We start from the raw sequence: 6,000 nt of genomic DNA, 5'->3' as shown, positions 1-6,000 counted from the left end.
CCTCTGGAGTGTGTTTGCAGCAGATGTTGGTGAAGTGTGAAGTGGGTAAACCTCTGGATTTCTTCTGAGTCATGCTGTGTGTCTCCAAAACAGTGAAGGAATCATTCAATATAGATAAATATTCATCAGCTGGGATGCACCAGTAACACTTTTTTTAGCACTTTTTTTAAAGGACGAGTGGAAGAACTCTGTTTTGCTGACGCTTGACGTCGTGCAGGACTCATAATGTTGCAGCGGAGTCTGATTCCGGAATCAGAATCATTAGTTTGTGTCCACATCGTGCAGAGCTGCTGCCTTTGTTTGTGTAAACTCGCAGCTCTGGCTGTGAATCCTCGCACTAATTTATGCTAGCACATTTTATTTTTTTTTTTGCCTCTGTGGGTTGGTGGTGCGCCTCCAGAACGTGTCCCTCCTCCAGAACGGATGAGGGATCCCTTCATTAAGAAGGGATGCAAACATAAACGCCTCATCTCCTTTATCACCTATAAGCCAGATTGAGGATGTAACGGCTGGACCCGGCCTTTAGAAATGACTCATTTCGTCGGCGCTCTTATCCCGAAGTGATTAACGGGAGCCGGGGCCTCGCTGAGAAAGCTCTGAACCTCGGCTCTTTCTCAGATACAGTCTTGAATTCGGGATTCGGGTTTCCACTCCGGGTCCAGATTTAGCTCATGATCTGATTGTGTGATTGGACGGGACGGATTCCTCCTTCCCCCCGTGCCGTGGTCAGAGCGTGACCTTGCGCGCCGCCGCTACCGCTACCGCCGCCGCCGCCGCCGCCGCCGTCTCCCCGGCCCGGTCGGACGGCGACCTTACCGGTGCGCCGCTCTGTGTTGTGGCGTATTCCTTCCCTGAGCGTATCGATCCCAGGCAAGGCAGCAGTCAATGGAGCATCAGTGGGAGGCTCAGCGCTGCTCTGTGCTCTCCAGCAGGAGTGTGTGTTGTCCGGCCAGGCGTCCGCGTCCTCAGCAAATATTTCACGTGCTGTGAATTCCGTCCGGCCGACTAACAGAAAAGCCTTGATTACCATTGTTGCTGTGTCACTCTCATCGCCGCTTCACCCCCCCTCCTCCCTCTTTATCTGTCTCGCCTCCAATTTAATGTCAGCGTCTCTCTTCTCCCTCTCCCTCCGTCGCTCTCGTGCTACACAATCCTTCTTTCGGCCCGTCTCTCTCCTCCGCCGCTCCCTCTCTCCTGATGCTCTCGCTGGCATTTGAGGCGGCCAGCCTCGTGCCAGACGGCCATTCCTCAGATTGAGATATCCCGGGTTTCAGAGTCACTCAGACAGATTTGCTATCTTAATGGCAGCGGGTGGGGGAGGTGGGGGACGGCTGGTGTTGGACGCCGTTTGATTAGCTCATTTCTGGATTAATTCCTCTGAACGGATGTGCTGAGATGGACGGACAGATACATGGACCACTTTATCTGAGGCTAGACGTGGCGTTCGGACAAGGACAGGAGAGGGAGAGCGTCGTTCCTCTCAGGAAACTAGAGCGTGAGTGGAAGCATCTCGTCGGGAGTGAAATATGTCTTTGCCTAATGCGGTGATTGATTGACGGGTGGGAGACAGACGGACACTCTGCTGGGGACGTGCCACTCAAGGCCTGACGCTGACGTTTCACAGGACAACATGCATCAAGCGATCGATCGTCCTTCCGCCGTCCGACCAGGCGCCTGCAAGGACGAGGCCCCTCTGAGCTGACCCCTCGCCGTGAACCTCAACCCGACGCTCATTTGTTCTCCGTCCACGTCAGACAGGAGCGATTCAAGGCGTCAGGCGGCGGATCTCTATTATGAGCAGGAGGAGTTCGACTCCCGGTCAACACTCAAACCCAGCGCCTCCTCGCCGTGATCAGGGCTCGTTCACACAACCTCTCAAGTCAAAACTCATCATTTTTGCCGATTTTGTTTCAGAAAAGAAACTGCAGAAACACTAAAAACATATTTGTAGCTTGTTGGACCACGACTTGGTGCTGTCATGACGCTTTCTGAAATGTTGGTACTGGTCCTGTTCTTCTGCACAGTAGATGGACAAGAAGAACAAACTTTGCCTGTAGAGTCTCATGATTCCCAGTCCAGATCCCCCTGGTCCTGGTCCCAGTCCTGGTCCCAGTCCTGGTTCTGGTGATTCTCCTGGACTTTGGTAGTTTTGGAGCTGAGAATCCCCCAAAATAGCCATTTGCTCATCCGTCCTCATGAATGTCTGTGTTTGAGTCTATGGTGTCTTCTTCTCTGCACATATGTGTGTAGTTTCATTGGAAAGGCAACCAACACTGCCCACTAGTGGCCTGGCATGCCAACTGCATTCTTTTAAGTGTTTTTCTGCAGTTTTCATGCAAACTGACATCGTTTTCAAAATGTTTCCATAGAAACGCCAAGCAACACGAGATGTTCTGATGTGAAATGTTGTGTGAATGTGGCCCAAATCAGGCTGACAGTCTGGATCTGATCCAGATGTGTTTGAAAGCAGTGAACAGGCAGGAGAAGTCACCAGTCCATCAGAGGACCAACACAGAGAGACAGAAGAACTGGAGTATCAGGAGAACATGCAAACTCCACACAGAAATGCTTCAAACGGCCCGGTCGGGAATCCTTCTGCTCAGATTTCATGTAAAAAGAAAATAGAGCATGCTTGGAAAAGCAGACCCCCCCCCCCCCCCATCAGTTTCCCTGATTATCAGACACCATTTTGCATACATTGTCTTCAGTCTGAGCCTGCAGGGACTCTCAGACTGTGAGAAACTGGAGTTTGGGCATCGACCTGTTTTTATTTTGACAGAATGAGATCAAAAATAAAGACAGCGTGCGAAAGAAGGCCAGTTTCTGTTGGATGAAAGCGCCGAGCGCTCGCACACCACAGTGTCAGACTTAATGCTTCTAATTATATCTCGGTCTGAAGCCGCCGTAGGACTCGCTTATCTGCTGTTTGTCTTTGCTGCTCTTGCAGTCGAGCTTCTTTCCTGACGGACTGTGTTGTGGTTGTTTTTTTCTTCAGGTGTTGTTGAAGATCTTTGAGGAGTAGCTGGACGGATCACACACACCGATGGAGCTGGATGACTAAAAGCTGTTTCTGGCTTTCAGCAAATACAGAGAAAAGAGAAGGCCCCCACCTCCAGCCCTCCACCAAATCTGATCGTGGAAGCTTTGGGAAAAAAAGGAGCTAAAGGTTATGCATACGCTGCGGGCGTAGCTCCGTGCTTCTCTCGCCCAGAGAAAAGTTTTACATGAAGAGCGTCTCCGCTGTGGATCGCAGATTCAGCATGGCCCAGGAGATTCGGATCCGAGCTCAGTAAAGGTAAAAAGCACACAGACCGCGGCTTCGTGACATTATTAGAGCTAATAAAGAGCTCCTTCATTTAGACCGCTCTTCCTTCGGTGCTGGGAGATGAATGGAAGGCAGCTGCTGGCTTTCTCAGGCGAGGCGAAGCTCATTTGTTTATATCGCTCCATTTAGGCACAAAGCAACAACAGACATGTAGAGCTAATAAGAATCTCTTTCAAATTTACTACAAACTCCTTCAAAAATGGGGAATTTGGAAAGAATGTATAAATATGATTTTTTTCCTTTGGCACCTGGTAAATATTGCACCAAGAGTATTGTTGGTGGAAATATTGATATTTTGCAGAAAATGACGACATTGGAATGATGTTAAGATTTCACAAAAATATGGCACTGTTTCGTTTTTAATTATGTTTAAAATTATAAATATATATAAGAAATCTGCATTGCACTCAGAGAAATATCCAGATTTCCAGAGATCTCACATTTTCAGCCTTTCCTATGTTAAAACATGTATTCTAAACATTATAACAAGGCCCTGTTTACACAACAGCATTATCAGGTGAAAATGAAACACTTTTATGGCATTTTTGGCTTCGTTTCCGTGACAGAGGTCCTCGGAGACGCTGACCTTTTTGAGAACATCTTTCACGGTGGAACTTTTTAAAATTGTTTCTACACTGTTCACTGCGAAAACGAGAGAAAACGCAAATATTTGGAAATCCTTCAACTTGGTTTTCCTCTCAAACAGGGGAAATGCACCACGGCTGTAAAGAGCTGTTCTGAACAACGTTTATGTTCTCCTGGACCTGCTGGTTTTAAAGTTGCTAAAAGAGAATATTTTTTCAAAGATTCCGCCTCATGTTTGGGAATGAAATCTACAATTAAACAAAACAACCAAGAAAAACCAGCCGTCTCTGCCTCATTATGCTCCTGATTCGTATTTTTGATTCTGAGTCGGCACAGAAGAGCTCGTAATTATCTAAATTAGCCTGTGATTACAGGAAAATGTGGTTTGTTTTGAAATATTTCAGCAAAGTTTGAAGTTGACTGACCTGCTGGTCATTTCTAGACTCCTAAATTATCCTGGATCCTCAGGAGAAGCGTGACAGCTGGGCTTCGCGCAATTAAGTCTGCACCATGTTAAGTGAAGAAGTGGAGTAAATAAGTTGGTGTTTGAGGCTACGAGCAGGCAGCTTGTGAAATGTTGATCAGTATGACCACTGCATTGAGATTTGGTTTTCAAACATTATATGTCAAACATCATAATGAAATGTGCAGAATCAGCACGTAAGTCCATGAAACTTCATCCCCACACAGGTTTAATTTTTTTTTTTTACATAAATTTCCTTAAAAAATATGAGTGGGGTGAGTGGTTTAAGGCTCATTAGCCCGTCGGTGTACGTCTCCTGGATGGTGCCTCTCTCCGCCCGACAGCCTTCTGCTGCTGCCGTCCTCGTCGAGGTAAATGGAAAGCCATTTGTGATTCTCAAAGCATTTGAAAAATGCAATAGCGCTGTACCCTGCCCGAAGGAACATCCAAGATAATCCTCAGACCGAGACGTTAGCAGTTTTCATGAGCAAGTATTTAAAAAAAAAAAAAAAAACCTCCAGTTAGGCTCATCCAGCTGAAGATCTTCAGATCTTAGACGACGGTGCTGAGACCTGGACCGTCACCAGAAACATCACAGTTTTTTGACACTTGTCTGAGTTCTATTCTTGATCCGATGGCCTTTGTAAAGGGCCGTTCTCAATGGAAATGACCCGGTGGCGACTGGAGTCTCTGCTCTCCTGGAGACTAGTTAGGTCTCTGGGGAATCGGGGAAATTCAGAAATGTTAGAGTTTTTGGAGACTTTTTCCAGTCTCCAGTAGGTTCCAGGTTAGACAAATTTCTTCTGGGACTGGGAATATGTCTATGACATCTCTGCAACGTTTCCGAGACCTGCTGGGCAACAAGGAGACGTTGCAGTAGCGGCGTGGTGACTTCTCCGCTGCTTGTTCCACTTGACGCCTCGGTGAGGCCGCAAGCCACATTTTGGTCTCCTGAGTCGCCCGAGTCCCTGCGACTGATCAGCTGGGGCAGTCGCGGTGACGTGAGATCGGTCCTTAATCCACAGTGACGTTCTCTGAGAGAGGAAGAGGCGGAGGACTGGGCACGAGCAGGAAACCCAGAGACGAGCTCTATAGTGGAACTCACAGGACAAGAGAAAACATGGCCGACCCAAACTGAGTGGAACACAATTAACAGAACAGGATCGGCATCAAACTGGGTCAGACTGGTTTAAGATCGTCAGATTAGCTGTACATGGTTCAGGGACGTGTGTTTTTGTGGATGCCCTATAGTCCTGTTAGGAGGGACGAGGTGAAATCAGCCAGACAGATCTGTCTCAGGACCCGTTTACGCATCAACAGTTTCAAGTGAAAATGATAAACTTTGTTGCATTTTAAGTGTCCGTTGACATGACAGTGGCACTCAGAGTCACTAAAAACACAACATTTTGAAAAAAGCTCCCATGGTGGAACTTTTCGAAAACACTGAGTAGATGGTAGAGGCACTGCTGCTGCTCATGCACATCACCGCCATGGGAGATTCACAGCAACAACAACAATAACGGCGGCCTCCAGGTTGGCGTGACTCCCAGTCCATAATCTCCGAGACATCCTTTTCAAAACCGCACCATGTACACGTGAAACATTTCTGAAATGAAAATGAAAAAAA

Source organism: Salarias fasciatus, chromosome 4, assembly GCF_902148845.1.
Source record: "Salarias fasciatus chromosome 4, fSalaFa1.1, whole genome shotgun sequence".
NCBI classification, from domain to species: Eukaryota; Metazoa; Chordata; class Actinopteri; order Blenniiformes; family Blenniidae; genus Salarias; species Salarias fasciatus.
Note: the sequence above shows the minus strand (reverse complement) of the source record.